General features: G+C 37.7%; 1 long non-coding RNA gene across 1 annotated transcript in view; it reads left to right on the top strand.

Annotated features, from left to right (window-relative positions):
- Positions 1-2,145: 2,145 nt before the first annotated feature.
- The window catches only part of LOC306650047, a 162,604-nt gene continuing 148,253 nt past the window's right edge, over positions 2,146-16,496 (top strand). Inside the window, exons 1-2 of the long non-coding RNA XR_013760793.1 lie at positions 2,146-4,510; positions 5,347-5,429. This is a non-coding gene — a long non-coding RNA (uncharacterized lncRNA). The remainder of the gene's footprint in view (positions 4,511-5,346; positions 5,430-16,496) is intronic.

The raw sequence follows: 16,496 nt of genomic DNA, 5'->3' as shown, positions 1-16,496 counted from the left end.
TGGTTTTACCGTCCTTTTGGGGAAACCTCACCTGGCAGGGAAGACTCACCTGGTGGGGAGGTCTCGCTGGTCAGTTCCCTCCTAGAGGTTCCCCTCAATTTACAGCTACAGCCTGGGCTGGGCTGCCTTCCTCTGCAAAGTTCCCAGGGGCCCGGCCCTACCTCCTGGGCCTGGGAGCCTCACCCTTCACAGATGAATCTCCTTAGGCTGCCCCTCCTCAGAGAATCTGCCCACAGGCCTGGAACCTTCGCTCCTCCCTAAGCCTGTCTCTGTGCGGCTCTTCCACTAAGAAGCCTCCTAGATCCTGGGACCCTGGCTATGCAGCCCCTCCTCTGAGCAGCCACCTGGGGCCCCGTACAATCGCTCTGAGTCCCAGAGACCCGCCACAAGCCTCTTCCTCCAGACAGCCGCCCAGTATTCCGGTGCGATCACTAGGAGTCCAAGAAACTCACTGCGTGTCTCCACCTCCCACCAACCACCCGTAGCCCTGGGCAATCAATCACTCCGAGTCGAAGTGACCTCCCCTTTCCTCCTCCTCCTCCAGATAACCCCCCGGGTGTTCAGGAGCGGTCGTTCTGAGTGTCTCTGAATCCACGTGACCCGCTGCACGCGTCCTCTGGGCAACCGCCCGGAGCTCTGGTGTGGCCACTCAAGACCAAGCGACCCACCGTGCTTCTCCTCCAGGTAGCCCCCCTGTGTTCAGGAGCTGTCACTTTAAGTCCAAACAACTCACCACTCGCCTTCTCTTGTGAGCAGCCGCCTGGAGCGCTAATGCAGTCACTGCGAGTCCAAATGCCCCACCGCGCTCCTCCTCCTCCTCCTCCTCCGGGCTGGTCCCGGTGTTCAGAAGTGGTCTGAGTCCAAACAGCTCGCCACGCAGCCCCTCCTCTGGCAACCGCCTGTAGCTCTGGTGCAGTCACCCCGAATCCAAGCGGCCACGCTCCTCCTCCTCCTCCTCCTCCTCAGGGCAGGCCCCGGTTTTCTGAGTCCATACAGCTCTCCTCACCGCTCCTCCCCTGGGCAGCCGCCGGAGCCCCAGTGGTTGCTCCAAGTCCCAGCGCTGTGCCGAGCGGCCTCCTTTACGGCGCTCCCAGTTGTCCGAGTTCCCAATAATTCTTAAATTTGGCCTTTTCATGATATCCCATAATTCTTGTAGATTCTGTTCATGATTTCTTACCATCTCTGTTTGTTCAACTTTGTTTTCAAGATTAAATATTTTGTCTTCAAATCTGATGTTCTGTGTTCCAGGTGTTCTATCCTATCAGTTATGGTTTCTACGGAGTTTTTAATTTGGTTTATTGTTTCCTTTATTCCAAGGATTTCTGTTTTTTTTCCCAGTATCTCTATCTCTTTATTGAAATGATCTTTTGTTTCCTGCAGTTGCACTTTTAACTGTTGATTGGTGCGATCATTCAAAGCCTGCATCTGCTCTTTCATCTCATTGATTGCTTCTCTGATCTTTTTAATTATGTACATTCTGAACTCACTTTCTGACATTTTTTCTGCCATGATTTGTTTGGGACATTTTCTTCCCTTGTTTTCTCATATTGGTCAGGTATCTTCCCCTCTAGTAGTGAAACTCTGAGTTATTGCAGATTTCCCCTATTGACTTATAGTGTCCCTGTCAATTTCCAATAATTCACCTCCTAGCCTTTAGTAGGCTGAAGTCTTGGAGGAACTTGATAATGCAGTGCTCTACGAGGAAGCTGCCCCTCTAGGGGTGGTGGCCTTCAGGTGGGGTATATTCCCTTTTAGTGGGCAGAAGTGCCTCCACTTGTTGACCAATGGTCAGCCAAAGGGTGACTAAACTGGTCTGGCCTCGCTCTGTGCAGAAGTCTCTCCCTGAGTGGCACTGCTCCAAGAAGCTGCCTGTGGTCCGGGCCTGCCTCCCGGGCAAGGGGTCGGGGGGAGCCTAGCTGTGCTTGGAAGTCTCTTGCTGGGCGGCCATCCTCCGAGAAGCTGCCTGTGATCCAGGCCTGCCCCCCCGGGCCCGGGTAGCCTCACCCTGTGGGAGCGACTCACCCGTTGGCTCTGAGTTCATCCCGAGTTTCTCAATGCCTCCTCTTCTTGAATCCTGAGTTCTGGAGTGACATGAGATGCAGTCACCCTCTAGTCCACCATCTTAGTCCCCCCTCAAATGATCAATCTTGAGAAGGGATTCTTGGGACCCTCACACCAATTTTGATGTTTATATTGTCAGAATTTTAGGAGACTTGGATTTGTGATTGACATGTGAAGTGGTATGGCAAGCAATCTTGTGTGACTGAACCCATAACCTGTGAAATCTGCACTGACTCTGGGTAGTTTGTATCAGAATTAAATTGTGGGATATTAAATTGTGGTATCCTCAGAAAAGTGGAAAACTGCTTGGTGTGGAAGACTCCCATATATTTGATGTCAGAAGTGTGAAATACAAAAAACTATCCTTCTTTTTTTATTTATCCCCTGAATTGTTATTCTTTGGCCTCAGTAGAAGGATTCACTAATGGGGATGTGATCAATCCAGATTTTCACTGCTATTTATGGTATTATGATCATACATCAAGTTTCCCAGATGGGTGTCTCAATGTCTGTAAGTATTAGGTTTTTCATTGATTGTTGGACAATCATTTGTTTAATCATACTACAGGACAATAGTTGTGCAGTAGTATTTAAAAATTTTCAATCACCCCTCCGAGCCCTGTTACAAATACCAAGAGAATTATGATCAGTTTCTGATCTTCCAAGCCATGAGTTAGGAGTGTCCAAATTAAGCCAGAGGAATAGATTTCTTCTCCAGTGTGATTCTGCAATACCGAATATGATTATAAGCCAAATTATAAAATATTATGATTTCTTAATTTCCCTGATTATTTTTGCATATTAAAGATGCCAGAATAGTCTATATATGCATGTATTTCCCATAAAATAACATGTTCCCTCTTAAGACACCAATATCATATCCAGTGGGCTCTTATTTAGCTCAATATCCTGAAACCCTGGGATGATGAGTTTTATAGCCTCAGTGGCACTGTGTAACTCTCCCGAGGTTCTCTGAATGGAACCTGTCTCACTATCTCTCAGCCTGTTGTAAAGTGAAATGAAGAGGCTTGGAGAGAAAAGAAAGCAATCCAGAATCCCCTGAAAGTGGTTAGGCTTTCAGTTCTCAGATGAAGGCCCAATTTTCTTCTTTCATTAAGTTATATAATCTCTATCCAACAGGGCAAATTGAATCAAAATAGACCCTGGTGATATCAGAGACTAAACAGGACAGGTATTAGCTTAGCAGGTAACAAACCTCTGTTCAGTTTGCAGGTCGTAGCCAATAGGCTTTTATGTTACAAATCTATTCTTCTGGTTTTGGTCCAATTTCCCCTGCAGGTTGTCAAGTACTTTGGCTATGATTTGGGACCACTTAAGTAGGGTGATCTGTAGGCAATGAATTTATAGTGACAAGACATTGACTGGCTAACTCCAAAGTGAAAGAGAAGTAATGCATTTAACCTGTCAAACTGGATCAAGTGAGGCAGACTTTGATTTGCACCTTCTCTTCCCCAGTTCTCTTCTAGACTTGTATCTGGGAAAGTTCTGGTACAAAAGTTAGCTCCCACAAAATGTCCCAAGCATAGTTTTGTGAAGACAGGAGCCTCTTTTCCTGGGTATAATAGGAGATTTTGGATTTCTGGCTTTCTATTATGTTATTAAGCCACTTAAAAAGTCACCTAATACACTGACTGAGTTCAGCTACCCAGAAAATCACTTGCTGTCATTACAAGGAAATGGAACGAGTGGAAGCTGGTGACTCCTCCTAAAGGAACATGTGTACATTCATGTTTGACTGTATGCTTTAGCTAGTTTATGAGGAAATTTTCTCCTCCAGAAGACTGGGTCTTTGATTTTATGTTGTGCAAGATTTGTTGAAGAGGATTTTAAGGAAAGGATTGCTCATTCCTATGAATGATAAGACTGATATATTGCCTTAGCTCCTTGCAATAGTTGGTCCTGTTCGCTTGCTAGTAGTGTGAAGTTAAGAATAAGATGTAATATTCCTAGATGCCTGGACAGGTTTCTTACCAACGAGGCAAGAGTTGATAAACCCCAGAGGAGTCATTAAAGCCAATAGGAATGTCTTAGCCCTTAGGACCTTGAGAATCTCTGAGAGCTTTGCTAAGTTGAGTTTTAGAATTTCATTTGCTCTTTCTAGTTTTCCTAGATATTGGGGAGAATATGGACATGAAATTTCTGAGTAAGCAGCGGGGCTGTGTGAAATGAAATTTGTTTCTCTGTCACTAGAGAGATAGGTTTGTATTCCCCAGTTTGCAGACATGACATCAGGTAATATTTTTCTTACAGCAGAGCCACAGCTGCCTGGCAAGGAGAGGCTTCTATCTATCCTGAGAATATGCAAAAATGATCAGGGCATATTAAAAATCCACTGGAGAGTATAACTGTATGAAACCCATTTGAAGGTTCACAAAGAGGACCTGAGTTTGGGGCTTTTGTCCCTGTTCAACCTTTACAGTTCTACCAGGTTTGTGCTGGTGACATGAAACGTGTATTGATAACAACTACTAGCAATTTTAGTAGTTTCCCCAATGTTTGTTCAGTGCAGTAGCCACATTACCTTACTGTGGTAATTTCATATAAAACTTTTACAGTATCCCATGCTGAGAGCTCCAGAGATGATCTAAATGCAATTTGTGTCTAGATTTCTCCAGTACCTCTTTCAGAATATGGATCAAATTTCACCTTTTTAAACACCTCCCAAGGTTTGATCTTTTTGTGTTTCATGGGTGCCAGGGTCTTAGCAAAGAATGCCTTTCTTGCATAGTGATCAACCATGACATTTTGCTTTGTGTTTAAGTTATCCCTTTTGCAAAGAATGCCTTTCTTGCATAGTGATCAACCATGACATTTTGCTTTGTGTTTAAGTTATCCCTTTTGCAATGAATGCTGACTTTAACAATCAACACCACCTAAAGAAGAGAACTTAAATATTCTTTAATCTGTTGAATGATCTTAATTGGATTCTCTTGAGCCCTTATTGGAGCATCCTAAAATTATGGACTATTCCAAGAGCACATCTGCTATAAATCTATATATTAAATCTCTTATTTCTCACTATCCAACAAGCTCTGGTGAGTAAAATGAGCTCTGCTGTCTAGTCAAATTTTACTTCATCTCATATTCTGGAGGTGAAAGGAGATGTATTTTAATGTATCTTTCCTGACATTTTGATTCCTTATTTTTAATTATTAAGTCTTAAGATTTGACTGATCAACAAAAAAGCTTAAGTTTGAATTTTCTAATCAATTTGGGGTATAGATCATTTGTGAACAGCTGTTAATCAGTTTCTCTTTTCTCCAGGCACTGGAAGAAGAGGAGCAGCATCTCAAGTACTATAATGGATGGAAATGTGTGTAAGAGTAAGTAACAGGACTGCATAGGAGGTAAGCCTACTTGTGAGAAATTGCATTCTAGTAAGCAGCAAAGATTTTACAGCATGAGACACCATCAAATTTAAAGGTCACCTTAAAAGCAGGTCTGAAGAACTAGTTTAGATACTGTACCTATTGCCCTCATAAGCTCAGAAAATTTTGCCAGAGGTTGAGAGATTATAGTAGGTCATTGACTTATAGTAATTGTTATGAAGTTTAGTCAGAACATTAAAAGCTTGTCCAGAATATTCTTGTATGAATAGGCAGAAAGATTTAGGATAATTAAGAAAATCCAAATGAGATATTATTGAAGAGATCAGCTTTACTCTTGTAGCACAAAAACCCCATGAGAATATGTAAATAAATGAGTGTAGTTATGTTTCAGTAACATTTTATTTATAAAACTGGTGCTGGACATGGTCTTTGGAATGATGAGTATCTTCTTTAACTGAAGAAATTAGCCCTTTAACATTTATTGTAGTAACATATATTTGGAGTTATTTCTATCAGCCTCTTTTGTGTTTTATAAATATCCCACTTCTTAATATGTAATTTTCCCCTTTCCCTTTGATTAATGGAGAATTTTTTTCCAGTTTTTACTTAAAATGTTTTTGTGAATCCTTTTTTTCCTCTCCAATGGAAAATGATGCTCTCTTAATTATTTTGTAGTTCTCCTAAAAGTTCTAAGAAGCATGTTTAACTTTACAAATTCTAAAGTTAATCACTATTTTCAACTATCTTCCAAATCATATGCTATTACTTTTTATTTTAGTTCATTATATTTTAACCCCACAGTGTAGGTATTGTTGTTGCCTTATGCAGCCAATATTACTTTAGATTTTCCTATGTATTTTTCATTTACTTTGCTCACCTTTGTTTCTTGTACCATGGGCATCTTGGCCCCATTTTAGTTTTTGCTAGAGCAGAGCCTCTGAAGTTTAGAAGTCAGTTATGAACTAACTTCTTTCTACATAATATGTTTTCTTCATTCTAGATGCTGTTAGGATCTGCTCTTTGTTTTCTAAAGTGTCTAGAAGTAAATCTCTGTATTTAAGCTTTTTAGAATTATTCAAGATTTTTTAATCTGTGGACTTTTGCCTTTCACCAGTTTTGGAGATTTTTCAACCATTTTATCTTTGACTATTGCCCCTGTCCTGTATTTTCTGTTATCTTATACTCTTTAATTAGAATTACATTAAACATTTTCCTTCTGGCCTAATAGATTCCCCTCAATTCCCTTTTATAAATTTTTTTTCTTATTATTCTTTTCTTAATTCTGAATAATTTATTTAGAATAATTTATTTATTTATTTATAATTTCTTAATAAATTATTTAGAATTTATTTAGAATAATTTATTTAAATTTTCAAATTTATTCTTTAACCATGCCTAATCTTCTATTTAATCTCTTCATTGGGTTTCAAAATTCGATGATTTTTTTTTATTTGGTTGTTTTTCTGGTACTGGTGATTCAACCAGAGTTACTTTATCATTGAGTTACATCCACAGCCCTTTTCATTTTTTATTTTAAGACAGGTTCTCACTAAATTGCTTAGGGTCTTGCTAAGTTGCTGAGGCTGGCTTTGAACTTGGGATCACTTTGTTTTAGATTCATGTGTTGCTGGGATTACAGGTGTGCTCCATGGTACTGACCCTAGCCATGAATTTAGAGATTAAAAATATATATTTACCCAGAACTTATATATATTTGTCACAGGAGTTTTTCTCAAGTTATCCCTTCTACTAAATTGTCTGAAGCAGAAGTATTCTTTTGATATAATGGGTTTATACTTAAAAATTTTTTTAAACTTCCTTACTATTACTTTAGTGGTATTTTGAGAAAATTAAAGATTAACATTTTAAACATTGTAGAAGATGATTCATTTATTACCTTGGGGCCCTCTTTACACTGAAACATAGTGATGATGATGTCACAAACACAGAATTTAAATTTAAATTTATAGCTGTATCCTGAAATTGTGTGGCACTTTCATTCCTCTCTTTTAGCATCAAATATTACTGTTAAATCAGTTGGATTTTGCAGCTGAGTATATGTGTTCTTGTGTCATTTATCTCATTTAAACTGTTATAACTCATAGCTGCAATGGATAAATTCTCATTTTAGTGAAGATTTAAAATGATATAAATATTTTAAAGTTATAAATATTGGGACTTTTGCTTCTGGATATACTTTCTATAATGTTATTCTTTAAATTTATGAAGGTTAAAGAGTAACCTTTTAAGTCATTTTTGAGAAGAGAAATTGTAGAGAAAATACAAGTTTTTTTTGTATCAGAGGACAATATAGTTAATTAAGTTGGTACAAATAAATTTTCTTTTACCTTGAAGAAGGCCTATTTGTAATTAGTTTTATGCCTGAGGCATGATTGACTCTACGAATTCTCAGTCAATATGGTAAAATGCAAATCCCAGTTATTTGGATGGAACAAAACAGCAGGTGTTTCTGATTCTGGGATCTGGGCTTCATAAGAGCTTGATGTATAGTTTTACATATATATTTCGTGCATTTTGGGGGACCCAACCCTTCTTGGCCCTTAGGTTTCCTTTGACTTGGTACTTTTGTGCATTGTACAAGCTGTGTAACTGGATGTGATGATCTTGACCTTAGTTTTAGAGGGATTTACTATTTGAGAAAATATTTTAGGAAATTTACATTTCCTAACATTTTGCATCCCATAGTTTAAAAAACTGAAAAAAAAAATAAATGGAAGCAACATGATTTGACATATTGAGAAAACACCTTAAGGGATTGGCATTTAGAAACTTAAACAGCATCCTTATCAGTTGTATTAACTGTGGAAGTGATTAAAGTGAACTCATCTGAGTCAAACAGTACTCTTATTCTTTTCATTTATATTAAAATTGTGTTTGTTTACAATACCTGGGAGAGGTCATTCATCTTAGAAGGGGCCCTCTTTGTCCAGTTATCCTCAAAACCTTGCCTCATATCTTGAGGACCAGATTTAAGACATACTATGCTTAGTGCTTGGCTCTTTCCAGATGATTTTTTATAGCAGCAAGGAAATTGGAGACTCGTTAACAACAGCCTTGCTTCCTAATTCCCATTTTTCCTTCTTAAGGGAAATAGCTTATAGATCTTTTTAAACAAACAAACAAACACAACCTTAAAGAAAGGAAGCATGGGGTCCTGTGGACATGTATAGTTCATTGGTAGAGCACTTGCCTAGCTTGTGTGAGGTCTAAGGTCACCACACACACACACACACACACACACACACACACACACACACACACACACATACACACACACATACACACAAATGTGGGGGAGAGTATGGGAAGAAAAAAAGCAGCAAAAAAAAAAGTTTTGTGTGTAAAATATAAACTAATGTGACTATGATTGGTGTAAATTATTAGGCAGGCAGCTATTTTGTTAAAAATTAGTAATAGGGCTGAATTTACTTTTAATGACAAATTGAAGTTTTGCTTAGATTTTTGTTTCTATTAGACTTCTCTCTCTCGCCCCCCCTTTTTTTTTCTTTTCTTTATGTTCCTATGGATGACTGGTGCTCATTAAACTTCTATTAGACTTCTCTTTTATAAATACTTGCTATCCAGCATTTCTCATGGGAACTATTTTTTTAAAAGAAAACAAAATGTAGGACTTGTCTTTGGTTCTGAGATACCTCTTCTTTTTCCTCTCTGACCAAAACACTTTTATTTTTCATCTTTGTTGCTAATAGACTTCTTTGAGGGTCCATGTACATAAGAAATCCTTGAACAGGGCAGAAGTAGTTTGAGTCTTTTTCCATGTGGCAATAAGATAACCCAACTTAATTGATTTCGTTCCTGGTGTTCTTTGTCCATGAACATGAAATGCCTTCTTGGCTTATTCTGTTATTCCCCCAAGGGTTAGCTTACCTCATACTCAATCTCCTCTGGGATAGGTTGTTCACGTTTGCAGACTTCTTTATCAGTATTTTGTGAGCTAATTAATATATTCCCACTGGTAGGCTTCTGTTTCTTAATTTGTACCTGCAACTTGTCCTTAAGGGTAAGACTGTGTCTTTTCCTTAGCTTGATTCTCCACTATTCTTCTTCCTATTCTCCCATTCAGAGTAGCCTAAGACAGAGGCTGGTGAGAAGGTAGTTTATGTGGAAGTAATCTCATTAAGCTAGAGTAAGGCATTAGGGCAATGGAACAGGGAGGGGGGAAGTATGTGATGTAGAATTGAGTTGTCCTTTCCTGTGGTGACTGGTATTCATTCTTAAGGAGATGTTCTTTTAAATATTTCTCAGATCTCTTTGCCTAGGGAACAGAAAAGGGAAATGTTTATCTATTGGTATTTGCCTTCTTTTAGTTAAGGCTGACCATGCAAGCATTAATTCCAAGGGGTGGGACCAAAAAGATTTGCATCTCTTATTTGTGGTGCATAAGAGATGTCCATTAAAGTTTTCCAAACTAATAGGACCCAGATCAGTTTTGAGCACATACTGTTCATCCAGTGACTACTTATGGACTTGAAAGTTATGATAATACCTCTGAAAATAGAAATATCACACATTGCACATTATTATTCCTGTTTTTCCCAGACCTGCTATACAAATGGACTATTTTATTATTATTTTTGTGATTCTAGGAATCAAACCCAGGGCCTTGTGCATGCTGGGCAAGTACTTTGCTCCAGTTCCCTATATTTTATTTTATGATGTTTAAAAATTATATTATTCTGAATTTTTTGTGTTCAGTATTCTTCTTACATAACACTTCAATATCTGCATAGCTTAAATTCAGTAATTATTAAAAGATATTCCACATGATCACCCCTTTCAGAAATGTGCCACATGGAGATGTTTTCACCTTATGAAACCAGTTTATTTTGAAATGTGTATAGACTTACAGAAAAAATTTGCAAAACTCATACAGAGTTCCCTTATACCCTTAACCCAATTTTTTCTCATGTTAACATTTACTTATTCTACAGAATAATAAGGAAATTAACATTGACATTGTACTATTTACTAATATACAAATTATTCAAATTTCAACAGTTTTCTCACCATGTCCTTCTTCTAGCAGAATCTAACCAGGACCCCACAATGCATTAGTTGTCACATCTCTGTACTTTCTCTAATCTTTGCCTTTCATGACCTTCACACTTTGGTACAGTACTTGTCAGTTATTTTGTAGATTATTCCTTTATTGGGGTTTATCTAATGTTCTCTCATGAGTAGAGTGAGATCATGCATTTTTTTGCCCTTCTCAGTGTGTGATGTCAGGGGGTACCTGGTTTCGGTTTGTCTTATAATTGGTGTTATTTACTTTGATCACTTTATTGAGGTATTTTATGCCATATTTCTATACTGTACAGTGACTACGTTTCCTTCTGTAATTAGTATGTATCTTGTAGGGAGATACTTTGACTACAGAAATATCCTGCTTCTCATATTACTTTTGCCCACTTATCCATTGATGGTTCTTTGCAACAGTTATTCAAGGTATTTTCCTAATGATGATTTTCACTTTCCATCATTCCTTCCTTATTTATTAACTGGAAAGCAAATTTATTTTTATCAGTTTGGACTCATGGGTGTAATCCATTGCTGTCATTCCATGCGTTGTTCAAAGCGTTTCTACCTTAGCCACAGGGAACTTCTGCTAGTTAGCACTTATACCCTTTGCACATTCTCTAGCCATTTTTTGAACATTTCCTTTGTGGTGTCATTTTCCTGTTCTGGGCCTGGAATCAACCATTTTCCCTATAAGCTTTGGTTCTGTTTACTGAGAAGGATATTTTGAAACTAGGATCTTAGAGCTAGTCCTTTCAGAAGATAGAGCTTGGAAATCTATGGATGTATCTTAGCCCCAAACACTCATTCACAGTTCCTTGGGTTTTCACTTCCTTACACAGTAGCAACAGCTGTCTCCTTCCTACCTTTTTGTAGCTATTATTCTTCTCTAGTACAGTTAGGTTCATGTGTTGAATTCCTCCCCCCCCCCAAACCTGGTTTATTGTAGCCATTTGTTTATTTGGTGGGTATGTGGAGCATTGTGTGGAAGTTTCTCTTTCCCCATTATCACTACTGTCCTATTTCTCTTTCCTATTTTTTTTTCTGCCCTGAACCTGTTTACTGTCTGTAAGCAACCATCTCATTAATTTAGTTTAATTCAATGTCAAATTTCCTTCCAGAAGCATTGTACCAATCTTTATTCCCATTAGCAATGAATAAAAACATTTCCCCCACAGCTTTGCCAAAAAAATGTATTGTCATTTTAGATTTTCACTAATCTGATAGATAAGAAATGGTATCTCAGTGTTGTTTTCTTCTATGTATTTATAACTAAAACATCTTTTTTCTTAGCTAAGAAATAATATCTCGATTTTTTAAAATGTATTTATACCTAAAACATCTTTATATATATGTATATTTTGGGGGGATTATGAAGTATTTTGGGGTGATTGTTTGTTTATATTGGGTTTTTGGTCTTTTCTCCCTTGGTGTTCAAGAACTCTTTACCTGTGAGGGTGATGTATAATGTTGATATTTTACTCCTGCTTTGTCAGTTGTCTTTTGCTTTTGTTTATGTTGGGTATTTTCTGCATTACATTTTATTTTTATGTGATCAAATTATCAATCTTTTATTGATAATTTTGTCAATATTTTAAGTCTTATAGGACTTTAGAAAAAGCCTTGGTAGTTTAAGTCTTAGTCTGTATACTGAGATTGAAGAGGAATTTTTTCATGTTTTTTCCTAGTGCTTGAATAGTTTTATTTATTTTTGCACTTAGACCTCTGATACATTTGGAATTTGTTCTTTTGTGTGGTTGAAATACAGACATAATTTTATCTTTTTCTCCAAATTGCCTTTCGCTTCTCCTAATATCTGTTGTTGAAAGTTCATCTTTGCCCCAGGGACTTGAGATGCCGTTTTTATCATGTATTAAATTGCATTGGATCACCTTTAAAATTTCCTTTTTGCTCATTTTGTACTTTGTCATGGTGTACTTTTTCAGAGTATGTGGAAAATGCCAGAGGAATTTATGTTATCTGTTCATTGCCTGTGGCCACAAATAATGTTCTAGGTTGGTATTTGTTCTCCTGAAAGAATAGTTAATTGTTGCAGCAATAATCTTGAAAGCTAGAGAAATTTACCTTCTGGCTATGTATTTATAAAAGGCTGTTACCCAAATTGAACCCACAGTTATGAGACATTACTCCTTCTGTCCAAATGTTATCAGTGTTTGTTCTATTGTAAAATCATTAGGCCGAAGTAAAGCTTTCTAAAATTAGTCCCATTGCTACTTTGAACCACTGTATTGAAGCCTTGATGAATGGTCTCATGAGCACTGGCTTTATTAGTTTATTGTCCTTGGCTCTTAGACTTGTTTCCTTCATTTAGCTGCTGGATCTAGGTAGACAAATTGTGATACCATGATTACTGCCAGAGAAGATTCACTGGAATTATAAGGTATTTTATCTTTCATGTCACCTACATCTAGAGAACAAAGTTGCCTGGCAACAATGGTGTCCTCATTCAAATTCAGAAAACCTGAGACAGTCCAGACATTGTCTTTTGGGAAAGACCACGTTGGTCTGAAGAGGAACATCATCCTAAAGAAACCTCACTTTCAGAATAAGCAATTAGCTTTTTGGGAAAATAAATTAGTGAAGGCTACTGCAGTTTAACATCTTTCCCCCATCTTATGAGATTGGTCTTAAGCATTTGATTCATGCTATAGGTTTGACCTTGCTTGCAGAGCACCCTCCTACCTCCCAATTTCTGGTCTTCAAACTTCAGGGTATGTGGAAAGTAACAGATACATTTTAATTTCTTGCATTTATTTTGCCCTTCTACTCTAATACTTATTTTAAAGTGATAAAGAAAGGTACTCCGAAAAATGAAGCTGTGTTTTCCATTAGATTTCTTTTACAGACATGTTATTTATCCCATTGACCTCTAGAGGGAGCAAGAAGTTTATAGTTGTTAAGTAATAACAATTCCTGAAAAAGGACTCAAATCTTATCTCCTTCTCCCTAACCTAGATGGAAATTGGGTTCAGCAGGTGGGGCTGTTTCCTTGGGAATAGTTTTAGTCCTTACAGTCCTCACACCTGTTCTATTCTCCTCTCTGTTGTCCCTTCACCTTCATTAAGGTAGAGAAGCTTATGAGTTCTTTTTTACCCTGTTCCTGCCCAGCAAATGTGTTAGAGTACATGATCAAAAATCACATCATGTGATTTTGAACAGTTGGAGAGCCCACCCTCCAGGTCACTTCTGGGCTGAAAAGTCTGTGTTATAAGCCTCCTTGTGGGTAGCAGAGTCAAGGCTGCTAGGGAAAGCCTTGTTTCTTACTGGGATCTTGTTTCATAGGGAGTTTTCTCCATGATACTGTTGTCAAATAAGTACTTGTAACTTCCTGTGGAATAAAAGCTTAAACAGTGATGATGACCCAGTTCCAACATGCAATTTCTTCTTTCTGGTTAATGCTAAATTCAAGATGGGTTTGTGGTACCTGTGCCTTTGTCTTAAATGCTCTGCTACATCTGAGGGAACTTGTCTTGAGGTAGTTTGGGGATAGTTGGGTTTTTTCTCCCTGTCCTGCCATGGACTGGCTTACAGAAGCTTCCTGCCCTGGTGCTTTCTCTGCACAGACAACACTTTGTACTGTGTGGTGGACCTGAAGAAACCCATCTATTTGGTGCTGAATTCCAAACCTTTATCTGTGACCCTCTTTTGGCCTACACTATCTGTGACCCTCTTTTGAGTGATCTATTTGACATTACTACTTGGATGTCTTATTGGAATCCCAGATTTACTAGATTCAACAGAATCATTGTGTTTCCCACATCAAACCTGTTTCTTCCTTAGGAATTCTCATTCCAGTAAAACAGATCATTGTCTGGCTAATCTGCTCACTTATGAGTCATTCTTGGTTCCCCTGTTTTCTTCATTCTCTACCATCTGATCAGTCCACCAGCCAGTTCTGAAGTTCTACCTCTGAAGTATTCCCTAAACGTGCCTTCTTCCCCTCTCTTTTGTTCTCTACTCCGCTTCTACCAGATAGCAAGCTTTGGTTATTTCTCTCCCAGAACATTCAGATAGCTTCCTAACAGGTGTAATGATGGCCATGTTTGGAAAATTTTAACATGCTTTTCTCTTTTTCCTGAATATATCTGTCTCCAAAAGTGGATAAAAGAATGCAAGGTAAAAAAGTTAAACTTTCCTTCTAATATTCGAACATGAGGTTCTGCAGAAAGACAAAAGGTTTGAAAACTAGTCTTTATAGGGAAAGAATTTCATAAATGTTTTTAGTTTCCATTTATATGGCAAGGATTAACCTGAAAGGTTATATAATTTTCCCATAACATAACCATTAATGCTCAATAATAAGACTGGAGGTCAGGAGATAAGTTCAATGATTATGAAACCTGCTCTCCAACCAGCAGGTTAGGAGTTCTTTTATTTCCTTGTGACTTTATTGCATCAATTTGCTGAACACTGCTTTTCAGGTATTGTTTGTTATATAATTTGACCACTTAGGAAGCCGAAAGAAGATACAAAATAATAGTGTTTCAGATTAAACCCTTTTAATGGAAACATGGAAAGGTGTACCATGCTGTCCAGTCTCTCCATCTTCTTTCCCTTTTCAGATGTGTCTAATCTCAGCTGGTAATAGAAGTTGTTTTTTGCATTTTGTTAAAATCCGAGATAATGGAGTTGGGGATGATGCTAAAAGAATATCACAAAACTTCTTGTGTGCCAGAAAATGGGAAGTGTGCTCTGAGAGGTCTGTGTTGGGTGACTTGGACTGTGTATAAATATCACTTACAGAATGGTACCCAGCATGAGCTGATTGCCCAAGTCATTATAGAACTTCCACAGCTCGCCTTAGATACATCAGGAATGCAGCCAGGGTCCAGTCACTGGACTTACCTAAAGAGAATGGACTCTGCTTAGCACCATAAATCCAGGGAACTAATTATGTTGTCTTAAATTTCCTGAACGATTAGCACAAGGCTTATGAGCCAAACACATTTTATGTTTGAATCAATAAATGTTTCCTCTCATGTCTCTGAAAGTATTTCTCAGCAACAATTGAGGTCTTGAAAACTTGACATTTGAAAACTCATATTGTTTTAGTTTATAAAGAAAGGAATTGAAGTTGGAAAGATTGGTGAACTTATTTGACCACAAAGCATTGAGAGTGCTCTCTTTTTCCCTTTAAGTCTTATTATAACTCAACAATTCATTGTATGGAGATCTTTTGACTTTAAAATGAGACCCACATCAGGATTCTATAGACAGTTTTGTTTGATTCCTCTTGTTTCTCTTAATACCCCTATACTTTATTTCTGTAAAGAGCAACTTCATCAAGAGTTTGGTATTGCTGGGAAAGTCCTGTCTTCAGAAAATTTCTCCAGATCATTTCTTTTTTGATTGTTCCTTGTAAAATAGCAAATATCTGTGAAGCCAACTGATGTGCTCACTGGTCCATGTCGTGCATACTCAGGTTGCACAGATTTAGAATTCCATTATATATATTTTCCATTTCTATTGTGCCATAAGTATTTTAAAAATAACATTATTGAGGTATAATTTACATATAATGAACTATACTCATTTAGGTATAGGTAGTTGATTGTACAAGTAGTTGGGTTTTTATAAATGTATTCACCTTATAATTGCTTCCACAATCAAAATAGCATAATTCCATCATCCCTGAAAATTCCTTTGCACCCTAATGTGGTCAATCTCTCCTTCCACTTTTGGCCCCAGGCAACCACTCATTTGCTTTTTATCGCAACAGATTAGGTTTGCATTTTCTAGAATTTCATGATTTTGTTGATCTTTTCTTTTACTCAGCATAATATTTTTAGATATAAATATGCTTTCATTTTATTCTACTCCTTTTTTCCCCTTAACTAATGTTTCCACTACCATCACCACCCTTGCTCTCTTAAATCACATAACTTAAGCTTGATGTGCATGTTTCCATCCCATCTACCAATATTCATACAAATATGTACACACATAAGGGAGAGTAAGTGATTCTGTCTGTAAGGGTCATCTTGGCAGTACAAAAAATAGGACAGC

Source organism: Sciurus vulgaris, assembly GCF_902686455.1.
Source record: "Sciurus vulgaris genome assembly, chromosome: 2".
Lineage (NCBI taxonomy): Eukaryota > Metazoa > Chordata > Mammalia > Rodentia > Sciuridae > Sciurus > Sciurus vulgaris.
Note: the sequence above shows the minus strand (reverse complement) of the source record. Positions and strands in the feature narration are given on the sequence as shown.